The sequence below is a fragment of the Mustela nivalis genome (genome assembly GCF_964662115.1).
Source record: "Mustela nivalis genome assembly, chromosome: 1".
NCBI lineage: Eukaryota > Metazoa > Chordata > Mammalia > Carnivora > Mustelidae > Mustela > Mustela nivalis.
In genome coordinates, this window is record NC_139020.1 from 104029185 (window position 1) to 104043692 (window position 14508).

The 14508-nt window shown below is 41.0% G+C and overlaps 1 protein-coding gene across 5 annotated transcripts in view; it reads left to right on the forward strand.

The window, feature by feature from the left end:
* The window catches only part of YEATS2 (YEATS domain containing 2), a 120593-nt gene that overhangs the window by 9842 nt on the left and 96243 nt on the right, over positions 1 to 14508 (forward strand). The gene's annotated exons all lie outside the window — the stretch shown is intronic.

Below are 14508 nucleotides of genomic sequence, written 5' to 3' on the forward strand. Positions count from 1 at the left end.
AAGAAAACAGACATAAATGCCTCTATATAGGAATCGCCTGCTTTCTGAAAGTTCACGTTATGCTACTTTGGTTTTACAAAGAAAGATAGTCATAGCTTTTTTTACAAAAGCAGAAATCCTCTTCTGATTTCTTCCAGTTGGGGAAAACCAGTACTGATGTAGGTTTTTGAAAAAGTGAGGTAGTATAATGTGAACTTCATAAAGCAGGGGATACACATTTCAGTTTAGGAAAGGTTTCATAGGAATGCTGCACTTCCATAGCAGGGTGAAACTGTAATCCATCTCCCAGATTAGTCCTTTTGGCATTTTCCTCCCTAAAGTAATGCATGAACAGGTTTGGAAAGTTCAAATGTAGTCAGGAATAACAAGCAAAATCACTACCCTGGGCAGGGGCAACTATTGTTAATCATTTTTTAATATTTTCTTCTGTGAAAACTTACACAGACATGTATCAGCATTTTTTAAAAATCGTTTTTCTTCCCTAGTTTACACAGAAGGGATCAAAGTATACATATTATTCTGAACCTTGCTTTTTTTCATTTCACAGTCTATTTTGGAGTTTTCCATTTTGGCACATACTTTCTCGTGGCTGCGTTTCAGTCTTACAGTCAGTGTTGCTTTGAGAAAACATGAATTTGCTCCAATGCAATTAAAACATCAGGGAACCTGCGGCACCTGGGTGGCTCAGTGGGTTAAAAGCCTCTGCCTTCGGCTCAGGTCATGATCTCAGGGTCCTGGGATCCAGCCCCGCATCATCGGGCTCTCTGCTCAGCAGGGAGCCTGCTTCCTCCTCTCTCTCTCTCTGCCTGCCTCTCTTCCTGCTTGTGCTCTCTGTCAAATAAATAAATAAAATATTAAAAAAAAATAAAACATCAGGGAACCATTTGAGTATAATGTGAATTTCACATTTGATTGTGTGATTTCTTCTGCAAGACATGCTAGGTGAATTCAGAAAACTGTACTTTGCTCAAGGGACTCCACAGCTGTATGCAGGCACACGCCTTGCAGATATCTTCTTGTGACCTTACCTTACTTCTCTGTTGTGAGCCACATCTGGTGCTGCAACTTTCTGTTGATTTCAGATTACTTAATTCTACCACTTCACAGTAATGCACAAGTTGTAACCTTTCAGTGCCCACTTCCACAAGCAAACATGAGGCCTTTTTCAGGATGAAGTACCATATTTATTATAGCGTTTATCTATTTTGCAACCCTTTAATGTGTAAAACTATGCTACTGGTTTTATTAGATTCCCTTTTTTATGTCGCTCATGGCATTTTTGAATGTTGTGTCCTTAACTCCATTTTCCCCTTGCTTTGTGGTTTTTATTTTACAGTTTTATGGTGATTTTTAGGAATGTGTATGTCACATTGTAATGGAACTGATTTATGCCATAGTATGAATGTAAATCATTTAAGTTTTTTTTAAATTTTTTAGATTTCATTATTTGAGTGGAAGAACAAACAATCATTAAGGAAGGGCACAGAGAGAGAGAGAAGCAGACTCCTCGCTGAGCAGTTAGCCTGATGCGGGGCTGGATCCTAGGACCTGGAGGTCGTGACCTGAGCTGAAGGCAGATACTTAACCGACTGAGCCACCCGGGAGCCCCTCTTTATTTAAGTTTTATTTTTAAAATATTATATATATTGGGACGCCTGGGTGGCTCAGTTGGTTGGACGACTGCCTTTGGCTCAGGTCATGATCCTGGAGTCCCGGGATCGAGTCCCTCATCGGACTGCCAGCTCCATGGGGAGTCTGCTTCTCTCTCTGACCTTCTCCTCATTCATGCTCTCTCTCACTGTCTCTCTCTCAAGTAAATAAATAAAATCTTAAAAAAAAAATATCATATATACTAAATAGCATATATAAGCAAATCTTTTTTTAAAGGTTTTATTTATTTGAGAGAGAGGGAGAGCATGGAGGAGAGAGCACAGTTGGGGGGAGGGGCAGAAGGGAGAGGAAGAAGCAGACCCCCCACACACATCCCTCTCCCCCTGACATGGGGCCCTATCACAAGATCCTGGGATCATGATCTGAGCCACCTAGGCTCCCCACAAAGTAAAAGAATAATAATAATAAAATAGCAAAAACCTGTTTAGTTTTTCCCCCTGACATTTTCTCTCTCTCTTTAAAAAAAAAAAAAAAAAAGATTGTGGTCTTATTTAAGTATTACATATTTCCAGGTCAAAAATACCTACTTTCCTATTACACATGAAATTGCTTAAGACCATGCAAGTTGGTATATAAGGTCAGCCCCAGGATCCATTCAGGTCAGTACTTTGTCTCCAGTCTGCAAAGCAACATGTAGAAGAGTTTAGAATAAAACAGCTATTCTGAATTATTCATGCCACTGCTTCAATCTGTTAGTGCAAAAACTGGAGAGAACTGGCCTTAGGTATGTTTTACTCTTCCTTTACCACCCTCTCCCACCCCTCCACTTAATGTATCTTCTCTCTGGACAGAGTGAACTATTTGAAATGTTCAAGGGTTTTGAGATATTGAAGGCAAATCCTTTTTTTTTTTTAATTTATTTTATTTTATTTATTTACTTGACAGAGATCACAAGTAGGCAGAGAGGCAGGCAGAGAGAGAGGAGGAAGCAGGCTCCCTGCAGAGCAGAGAGCCCGATGCGGAGCTTGATCCCAGGACCCTGGGATCATGACCTGAGCCGAAGGCAGAGGCTTTAACCCATTGAGCCACCCAGGCGCCCCTTGAAGGCAAATTCTTTTTTTTTTTTTTTTTTTTTAAAGATTTTATTTATTTGACAGACAGAGATCACAAGTAGGCAGAGAGGCAGGCAGAGAGAGAGGGGGGAAGCAGGCTCACCGCTAAGCAGAGAGCCCGATGCGGGGCTTGATCCCAGGACCCTGGGATCATGACCTGAGCCGAAGGCAGAGGCTTTAACCCATTGAGCCACCCAGGCGCCCCTTGAAGGCAAATTCTTTTTTTTTTTTTTTTAAAGATTTTATTTATTTGACAGACAGAGATCACAAGTAGGCAGAGAGGCAGGCAGAGAGAGAGGGGGGAAGCAGGCTCACCGCTGAGCAGAGAGCCCGATGCGGGGCTCGATCCCAGGACCCTGAGATCATGACCCGAGCCGAAGGCAGAGGCTTAACCCTCTGAGCCACCCAGGCGCCCCATTGAAGGCAAATTCTTAAGCTGACAGAAGGAAGAACATACACAGGCACCCGCCTGGCTCAGTTGGAGGAGTGTGCAATTCTTGATCCCAGGGTCATGGGTTCAAGCCTCATGCTGGATATAGATTGCTTGAATAAATAAACTTTAAAAAAAGAAAAAAGAGAAAGAAAAGAGGTCATATAAGCTTCCCTGGTGGCACTTTCAGACAAATATCAGTGACTGGAATTGTCTGAAATGACAGTTCTGATTCATATGACAACCCTATTGTTTCAACCATGAAGCCATATAAGTTTTTTTTCCAAGAGAAGCAAAAGAAAACAAAGCTTGTCTACAAATCCAGGTTGAAAGGACAGGAAGAAACTGGACCAGATCAAGATTGTGTTAAATTCTTGGACATAGTCACAGAGAGTATATAAATTGAACCAAATCTTGTACACTTCACTAGGGATTTTTCACTGGGGCTTTCAAATGGACAACAAATTCTGTGGGGATAAATCTCACGCTTTTCAATGTGAAACTGAGATTCTAAAAAGGATATAAGTACCTTAAAACATGAGACCTTTTTCTTTTCTTTCTTTCAAAGAGGGAGGGCCAGAGAAAGAGAGTATCCCAAGCAGCCTCCACACCTAGCTCGTGAGCCAGACCCAGGCCTCAAGCCCACAACTCCCGAGATCAGTACCCAAGCCAAAATCAAGAGCTGAAAGCCCAACCGAGCCACCCAGGTGCCGAAACATGAAACAATTTTTAGAAAATTGGCTGTTCTTTAAATCAACACTCCCTGGTCTAAGAAACTACTTATTAATAAAAACTGTCTAGAATTAGATATAGTGGTAGTTGCACAACTTTGTGAATCTACTAAAACAAAAAGAAAAACACCGAGTTTTGTACTTTAAAAGAGTGATTTTTACAGTATGTGAATTAGACCTCAGAGTCATAATAGAGGCACCTGGCTAGCTTAGGCAGAGGAGCATGTGACTCCTGATCTCAGGGTCATGAATTTGAGCCCCATGCTGGGTGCAGAGATTACTTAATATAAATTTTTCCCTTTTTAAATTTAAATTCAATTAATTAAACATATAGAGTATTATTAGTTTCAGAGGTAGAATTCAGTGATTCATCAGTCTTATGTAACATCCAGTGCTCATTACATCACGTGCCCTCCTTAATGTCCATCACCCAGTTTCCCCATCTCCCAACAACCCCTCCCCTCCAGCAACCCTGTTTGTTTCCCACGATTAAGAATCTCTGGGGCATCTGGGTGGCTCAGTGGGTTAAAGCCTCTGCCTCCGGCTCAGGTCATGATCTCAGGGTCCTGGGATCGAGCCCTGCATCAGGCTCTCTGGTCAGCAGGGAGCCTGCTTCCCCCACCCCTCTCTGGCTGCCTCTCTGCCTACTTGTGATCTCTGTCTTTCAAATAAATAAATAAAATCTTAAAAAAAAAAAATCTCTTATGGGTTGTCCCCTTCTCTGACTTGATCTTGTTTTATTTTTTTCCTCCCTTCCCCTGTGCTTCTCTGTTTTATTTCTTAAATTCCATGTATTAGTGACATCAAATGACAATTGTCTTCCTCTGACTGACTTATTTTGCTTAGCATAATACCTTTCCTTTCAATCCAATAAATTTTTTTTTAAGTCATTATAAAAAAATAACAATGATGGGGTGTCTGGCTGGCTCAGTTAGAGTGCACAGCTCTTTTTATTTCCCCAAAGATTTGTTTATTTAGCAAGAGCGAGAGCATGCAGGGGTAGGGGGTAGGGACAGGAGAGAACCTTAAGCAGATTCCATGCTCAGCAGAGAGCCCAACTCAAGGCTCAACCTCACAACCCTGAGATCATGACCTGAAATGAAACCAAGACTCAGAGGAGGATGCAGGGTGCAACTCTTGATCTCGGGGTTGTAGGTTCAAATCCAACACTGGGTGTAAAAATTACTTAAAAAAATTAACTCTTTAGGAAAAATGATTAACCTCGGACCACCTAGATGGCTCAATCAGTTGAGCATCTGCCTTTGGCTCAGGTCATGATCTCCAGGTCCTGGGATCAAGCCCCACAACAGGCTCTCTGCTCAGTAAGGAGCCTGCTTCCCTGCCCACGCCCCCACTCTCTGCCTGCCTCTTTGACTACTTGTGATCTCTTTCTGTAAAATAAATAAATAAAATCTTTAAAAATTTATTTATTTATTTGACAGAGAGAGAGAGAGAATGAGAGAGGGAACACAAGCAGGGGGAGCGGGAGAGGGAGAAGCAGGCTTCCTACCAAGCAGGGAGCCTAATGCGGGGCTCAGTCCCAGGACCCAGGGATCATGACCTGAGCCGAAGGCAGATGCTTAACAACTGAGCCACCCAGATGCCCCAGATTCGTAATACTTTTAAATTTGATTTTATCATAAAATATTTCAGATATTCAAAAAATACAAAATGATCGGTGAGGGGAGTACTTGAAGACACTTAAAAGTATAAGCAATTTCCTATTTCTTAGACTAAGTGGTAGCTAAACAGGTTTTTGCTATTTTACTATTATTATTCTTTTACTTTGTGGGGAGTCTAGGTGGCTAGACTGAACTGGTGATTTCGTAGAATTCTGGGGACGCCACACAGTTGTGAAGTAGGAGTTGGGGCTCTGCAGCAGGCGCTTCTCGTGCTTCCTCTTCTCCTCTTCCGGAGACCAGTGGAAGAGGTCCTTCATGAGGGGATGTTTTTACACATGGAGAGGTCATCACTATCGGAAAGCTGTTTACTTTTTATATATACATACAGATATATGCGTGTGTGTGTGTGTGTGTACATACATACATACATACATATTTATTTATTGAATTAAAAAATTTTTTTTATAAACATACAATGTATTTTTATCCCAAGGGTACAGGTCTGTGAATTGCCAGCTTTACACACTTCACAGTACTCACCATAGCAAATACCTTCCTCGGTGTCCATAACCCCACCCTCCTCTCCCGGCCCCCTTCCCCCCAGCAACCCTCAGTTTGTTTTGTGAGACTAAGAGTCACTTATGGTTTGTCTCCCTCCCAATCCCATCTTTTTTCATTTATTCTTTTCCTACCCCTGAACCCCCCACGTTGCATCTCCACTTCCTCATATCAGGGAGATCATTTGATAGTTGTCTTTCTCCGATTGACTTATTTCGCTAAGCATAATACCACTAGTTCCATCTACGTTGTCGCAAATGGCAATATTTCACTTCTTTTGATGGCTGCATAGTATTCCATTGTGTACATATACCACATCTTTTTTATCCATTCATCTGTTGATGGACATCTAGGTTCTTTCCATAGTTGGCTGTTGTGGACATTGCTGCTATAAACATTCAGGTGCATGTGCCCCTTCGGATCACTATGTTTGTATCTTTAGGGTAAATACCCAGTAGTGCAATTGCTGGGTCATAGGGTAGCTCTATTTTCAACTTTTTGAGGAACCTCCATGCTGTTTTCCAGAGTGGTTGTACCAGCTTGCATTCCCACCAACAGTGTAGGAGGGTTCCCCTTTTTCCTCATCCTTGCCAGCATCTGTCATTTCCTGACTTGTTTACTTTAGCCATTCTGACTGGAGTGAGGTGGTATCTCACTGTGGTTCTGATTTGTATTTCTCTGATGCCAAGTGATATGGAGCACTTTTTCATATGTCTGTTGGCCATCTGGATGTCTTTGCAGAAATGTCTGTTCATGTCCTCTGCCCATTTCTTGATTGGATTATTTGTCCTTTGGGTGTTGTTTGCTAAGCTCTTTATAGATTTTGGATACTAGCCCTTTATCTGATATGTTGTATGCAAATATCTTCCCCCATTCTGTCAGTTCTCTTTTGGTTTTGTTAACTGTTTCCTTTGCTGTGCAAAAGCTTTTGATCTTGGTGAAATCCCAATAGTTCATTTTTGCCCTTGCTTCTCGCCTTTGGCGATGTTCCCAGGAAGAAGTTGCTGCAGCTGAGGTCAAAGAGGTTGCTGCCTGTATTCTCCTCAAGGAGAGTTTGTTAAACAGACTGTCTTTTTTCCATTGGACATTCTTTCCTGCTTTGTCGAAGATTAGTTGACATTGAGTTGAGGGTCTATTTCTGCACTCTCTATTCTGTTCCGTTGATCTATGTGTCTGTTTTTGTGCCAGTACCATACTGTCTTGATGATTACAGCTTTGTAATAGAGCTTGAAGTCCGGAATTGTGATGTCACCAGCTTTGGCTTTCTTTTTCAATATTCCTTTGGCTATTCGAGGTCTTTTCTGGTTCCATATAAATTTTAGGATTATTTGTTCCATTTCTTCGAAAAAAATGGATGGTATTTTGATAGCGATTGCATTAAATGTGTAGATTGCTATAGGTAGCATAGACATTTTCACAATATTTATTCTTCCAGTCCAGGAGCATGGAACATTTTTCAGTTTTCTTGTGTCTTCCTCAGATTCTTTCATGAGTACTTTATAGTTTTCTGAGTATAGATTCTTTGCCTCTTTGGTTAGGTTTGTTCCTAGGTATCTTATGGTTTTGGGTGCAACTGTAAATGGGATTGACTCCTTAATTTCTCTTTCTTCTGTCTTGGTGGTGTAGAGAAATGCAACTGATTTCTGTGCATTGATTTTATATCCTGACACTTTACTGAATTTCTGTACAAGTTCTAGCAGTTTTGGAGTGGAGTCTTTTGAGTTTTTCACATACAGTATCATATCATCTGCAAAAAGTGATAGTTTGACTTCTTCTTTGCCGATTTGAATGCCTTTAATTTCTTTTTGTTGTCTGATTGCTGAGGCTAGGACTTCTAGTACTATGTTGAATAGTAGTGGTGATAATGAACCATGTTCCTGACCTTAGCGGAAAAGCTTTCAGTTTTTCTCCATTGAGAGTGATATTTGCGGTGGGTTTTTCATAGATGGCTTTGATGATATTGAGGTATGTACCCTCTATCCCTACAGTTTGAAGAGTTTTGATCAGGAAGGGATGCTGTACTTTGTTAAACGCTTTTTCAGCATCTCTTGAGAGTATCATATGGTTCTTGTTCTTTCTTTTATTAATGTGTTGTATTACATTGATTGATTTGCAGATGTTGAACCAGCCTTGCAGCCCTGGAATAAATCCCACTTGGTCATGGTGAATAATCATTTTAATGTACTGTTGGATCCTATTGGATAGTATTTTGGTGAGAATTTTTGTATCTGTGTTCTTCAAGGATATTGGTCTGTAATTCTCTTTTTTGATGGGATCCTTGTCTGGTTTTGGGATCAAGGTGATGCTGGCCTCATAAAATGAGTTTGGAAGTTTTCCTTCCATTTCTTTTCTATTTTTTGGAACAGTTTCAGGAGACTAGGTATAAATTCTTCTTTAAATGTTTGGTAGAATTCCCCTGGGAAGCCGTCTGGCCCTGGGCTTTGTTTGTTTGGAGATTTTTTTTTTTTTAAAGATTTTATTTATCCATTTGACAGAGAGAAATCACAAGTAGACAGAGAGGCAGGCAGAGAGAGAGAGAGGGAAGCAGGCTCCCTCTGAGCAGAGAGCCCAATGCGGGACTCGATCCCAGGACCCTGAGATCATGACCTGAGCCGAAGGCAGTGGCTTAACCCACTGAGCCACCCAGGCGCCCCTGTTTGGAGATTTTTGATGACTGTTTCAATCTCCTTACTGGTTATAGGTCTGTTCAGGTTTTCTATTTCTACCTGGTTCAGTTGTGGTAGTTTATATGTCTCCATGAATGCATACATTTCTTCCAGATTGTCAAATTTGTTGCCATAGAGTTGTTTATAATATGTTTTTACAGTTGTTTGTATTTCTTTGGTGTTGGTTGTGATCTCTCCTCTTTTATTCATGATTTTATTTATTTGGATTCTTTCTCTTTTCTTTTTGATAAGTCTGGCCAGGGGTTTATCAATCTTATTAATTCTTTCAAAGAACCAGCTCCTAGTTTCATTGATTTGTTCTATTGTTTTTTTGGTTTCTATTTCATTGATTTCTGCTCTGATCTTTATGATTTCTCTTCTCCTGCTGGGTTTAGGCTTTCTTTGTTGTTTTTTCTCCAGCTCCTTCAGGTGTAGGGTTAGGTTGTGCATTTGAGACCTTTCTTGTTTCTTTTTTTTTTTTTTTTAAATATTTTATTTATTTATTTGACAGAGAGAGATCACAAGTAGGCAGAGAGGCAGGCAGAGAGAGAGAGAAGGAAGCAGGCTCCCTACTGAGCAGAGAGCCCAATGCGGGACTTGATCCCAGGACCCTGAGATCATGACCTGAGCCGGAGGCAGCAGCTTAACCCACTGACCACCCAGGCGCCCAAGACCTTTCTTGTTTCTTGAGAAAGGCTTGTACCGCTATATATTTTCCTCTCAGGACTGCCTTTGCTGTGTCCTACAGATTTTGAACCATGGTGTTTTCATTATCATTTGTTTCCATGAATTTTTTCAATTCTTCCTTAATTTCTCGGTTGACCCATTCATTCTTTAGAAGGATGCTGTTTAGTCTCCATGTATTTGGGTTCTTTCCAAATTTCCTCTTGTGATTGAGTTCTAGCTTCAGAGCATTATGGTCTGAAAATATGCAGGGAATGATCCCAATCTTTTGATACCAGTTGAGACCTGATTTGTGACCCAGGATGTGATCTATTCTGAAGAATGTTCCATGTGCCCTAGAGAAGAATGTTTATTCTGTTGCTTTGGAATGAAATGTTTTGAATATATCTGTGACATCTGGTCCAGTGTGTCATTTAAGGCCTTTATTTCCTTGTTGATCTTTTGCTTGGATGATCTGTCCATTTCAGTGAGGGGTGTGTTAAAGTCCCCTACTATTATTGTACTATTGTTGATGTCTTTCTTTGATTTGTTATTAATTGGTTTATATAGTTGGCTGCTCCCATGTTATGGGCATAGATATTTAAAATTGTTAGATCTTCTTGTTGCGCAGACCCTTTGAGTATGATATAGTGTCCTTCCTCATCTCTTGTTATAGTCTTTGGCTTAAAGTCTAATTGATCGGATATAAGGATTGCCACCCCAGCCTTCTTCTGATGTCCATTAGCATGGTAAATTGTTTTCCACCCCCTCACTTTAAATCTGGAGGTGTCTTCGGGTCTAAAATGAGTCTCTCTTTTTTTTTTTTTTTAAAGATTTTATTTGTTTATTTGACAGACAGAGATTACAAGTAGACAGAGAGGCAGGCAGAGAGAGAGAGGGAAGCAGGCTCCCTGTTGAGCAGAGAGCCCGATGCGGAACTCGATCCCAGGACCCTGAGATCATGACCTGAGCCGAAGGCAGCGGCTCAACCCACTGAGCCACCCAGGCGCCCCTAAAATGAGTCTCTTATAGGCAGCATATTGATGGGTTTTGCTTTTTTATCCATTCTGATACCCTGTGTCTTTTAATTGGGGCATTTAGCCCATTAACATTCAGAGTAACTATTGAGAGATATGAGTTTAGTGCCATTGTATTGCCTGTAAGCTGACTATTACTGTATATTGTCTGTTCCTTTCTGATCTACTACTTACAGGGTCTCTCTTTGTTTAGAGGACACCTTTCAGTATTTCCTGTAGAGCTGGTTGGGTGTTTGCAAATTCTTTCAGTTTTTGTTTGTCCTGGAAGCTTTTTATCTCTCCTTCTATTTTCAATGTTAGCCTAGCTGGATATAGTATTCTTGGCTGCATGTTTTTCTCGTTTAGTGCTCTGAATATATCATGCCAGTTCTTTCTGGCCTGCCAGGTCTCTGTGGATAAGTCTGCTGCCAATCTAATATTTTTACCATTGTATGTTACAGACTTCTTTTCCCGGGCTGCTTTCAGGATTTTCTCTTTGTCACTAAGACTTGTAAATTGTACTGTTAGGTGACACGGTGTGGACCTATTCTTATTGATTTTGAGGGGGGTTCTCTGCACCTCCTGGATTTTGATGCTTGTTCCCTTTGCCATATTAGGGAAATTCTCTACAATAATTCTCTCCAGTATACCTTCTCCTCCCCTCTCTTTTTCTTCTACTTCTGGAATTCCAATTATTCTAATGTTGTTTTGTCTTATGGTGCCACTTATCTCTCGAATTCTCCCCTCATGGTCCAGTATTTGTTTGTCTCTCTTTTGCTCAGCTTCTTTATTCTCTGTCATTTGGTCTTCTATATCACTGATTGTTTCTTCTGCTTCATTTATCCTAGCAGTAAGAGCCTCCATTTTTGATTGCACATCATTAATAGCTTTTTTGATTTCAACTTGGTTAGACTTTAGTTCTTTTATTTCTCTAGAAAGGGCTTTTATCTCTCCCGAGAGGGTTTCTCTAATATCTTCCATGCCTTTTTCGAACCCCGCTAGAACCTTGAGAATTGTCATTCTGAACTCTAGATCTGACATATTACCAATGTCCATATTGATTAGGTCCCTAGGCTTTGGTATTGCCTCTTGTTCTTTTTTTTTTGTGGTGAATTTTTCTGCCTTGTCATTTTGTCCAGATAAGAATATATGAAGGAGCAAATAAAATACTAAAAGGGTGGCAAAGACCTGAGGAAAATGTGCTTTAGCCAAATCAGAAGAGACCTCACATCATGGTGGGGAGAAAAGGGATAAAAAGAAGTTCAGAAAAAAAATTTAAAAAGAAAAAAAAAAGAAAACAAATTTTAAACAAATAAAAAATAAAAAATATATATATATTAGACTAGTGACTAGAACAGGGTCACCCACTTAATTTTGGGAGTATTTTGGTCTCTTAGAAGAAACTACCTCCTAAAATTTTAAAGAATGAAAAACATATATAAGGGTAAACACAATGAAGGAATGGAATATGCCTATAAAGATGGAAAAAAAATTTTTTTAATAATTTCTAAAAAAGGAGTTGATAAAGTAAGTTGGTTGGGAGAATATAGAAAAAGAAAGTGGAGAGATTTTGCTCGGGTTGGAGACTAGAACAAGCCCGGAGCTAGATTTAGGGCATATTTTGATCTATTAGAAGAAGTCATACCCCGAATTTTTTAGAAGAAAAAACCCTATGTGTATACAAAAAATAAAATTAGATAAAATGAAGGATAAAATATGACTCAAATAATGAAGGTTCAAAAAAGATGATGATTATTATTTTTTTAAATGAAAGGTATTGTTAAGATAACCTCGTTAAAAAACGTTAAAAGAGGGGCGCCTGGGTGGCTCAGTGGGTTAAGCCGCTGCCTTCGGCTCAGGTCATGATCTCAGGGTCCTGGGATCGAGTCCCGCATCGGGCTCTCTGCTCAGCAGGGAGCCTGCTTCCTCCTCTCTCTCTCTCTCTCTGCCTGCCTCCCTGCCTACTTGTAATCTCTGTCTGTCAAATAAAATAAATAAAAATCTTTAAAAAAAAAAAAACGTTAAAAGAGGCAAGGGTAAAAGTTAAAAAAAATTAGAAGAAGAAAATAAATAAAATTTAAAAAAAATTAACTGCAAGACTAAGGAATCTTGGGGAGAAAGCCATGAATTCCATGCTTTGCTTTCTCCTCCTCTGGAATTCTGCTGTTCTCCTTGGTACGTGAACTTGGTCTTGGTTGGATTTCTTGTTGATCTTCTGGGGGAGGGGCCTGTTGTAGTGATTCTCAGGTGTCTTTGCCCCAGGCCGAACTGCAGCGCCCTTACCAGGGGTTGGGCTAAGTAATCTGCTTGGGTTCGGTTTCAGGAGCTTTTGTTCCCTGAACGCTTTGTGTAGAGTTCTGGAGGATGGGAATGAAAATGGCGGCCTCCCAATCTCAAGCCTGGAGGAGCGGAGAGCTCGGGGCCCCACTCCTCAGTGAGCCCTCAGATAAAAGTGCCCAATCACTCCCGTCTCCTTGGCCTCTGGCTGCGCTCCAAGCTCACCCAGCCTGTGACTGGTTCAAGGTAACCCCGAGCTGAGAGCTCACTCCTTGGCTCTGTCTCTGTAGCCGGCTTCCCCGCTCTAATACCTGCGAGCTCTGTGACACTCAGACACCCCCTATCCTTCTGTGACCTCGCGGGACCTGGGGCCACGCTGACCCCGCGTGAGCTTCACACCAGTTTAGCCTCTGGAGCGATGTCCCTCAATGGAGCAGAACTTTTTTTTTTTTTAAAGATTTTATTTATTTATTTGACAGAGAGAAATCACAAGTAGATGGAGAGGCAGGCAGAGAGAGAGAGGGAAGCAGGCTCTCTGCTGAGCAGAGAGCCCGATGCGGGACTCGATCCCAGGACTCTGAGATCATGACCTGAGCCGAAGGCAGCGGCTTAACCCACTGAGCCACCCAGGTGCCCCTGGAGCAGAACTTTTAAAAGTCCTGATTTTGTGCTCTGTTGCTCTTCCACTTGCCAGGAGCCGGCCCCTCCCCCCGAGGTCTATCTTCCCGTTGCTTTGGATTCACTTCTCCGCCGATCTTACCTTTCAGAAAGTGGTCGATTTTCTGTTTCTAGAATTGTTGCTGTTCTTCTCTTCGGTCTCCTGTTGGATTTGTAGGTGTTCACAATGGATTGATAATCTATCTAGCTGATCTCCTGCTTCCTGATGTAGTCTCAGCCTGCTACTTCTCTGCCATCTTGACTCCCCTATTTATCTATCTATCTATCTATCTATCTATTTATTTATTTTTAAAGATCTTATTTATTTATTTGACAGACAGAGATGACAAATAGGCAGAGAGGCAGGCAGAGAGAGAGGGAGGGGGAAGCAGGCTCCCGGCTGAGCAGAGAGCCTGATGCAGGGCTCAATCCCAGGACCCCGGGATCATGACCCGAGCTGAAGGCAGAGACTTTAACCCACTTAGTTACATAGGTGCCCATATTTTTTTATTTTTAAGTAACCTCCATGCCCAGTGTGGGGCTTGAACTCACAACTCCAAGATCAAGAGTCACACACTCCACTGACTGAACCATCCAGGTGCCCCAAGCCATTAATTTTCTATAATGAGCCTGTTTAAATGACATAAATATTTTATTTTTTTAAATTATTGTTTTAAGATTTTATTTATTTATTTGAGAGAGAGAGAGAAAGAGAGAGAGAGCATGAGAGGGGAGGAGGTCAGAGTGAGAAGCAGACTCCCCGCTTAGCTGGGAGCCGGATCTATCCTGGGACTCTGGGATCATGACCTGAGCTGACGACAGTCGCTTAACCAGCTGAACCACCCAGGCACCCAGTGACTTAAGTATTTTAAATTAGAGGAATCAGCATTACATACATTTTTGAATGTGGAAGTGGTCCCATGGTATGGAGAAAATCCTTTCTCACAGACTAATTATAAACAGTGACAGACTTTTTTCTTTAAGCAGCTCACATTTACCATCTCTGTACTCTTTTGTTTCATTTGATTCAAAACCTAAAGACTATTAATAGGACATTTTGTTTCAAAGTTGAATCTGACAGTATCTAGGAACTGTTCCTATTTCCTTTTCATAAATCTCAAAGTGAGACAAGAATCTGAAATTTAACATGACCAGGGGTCATTTG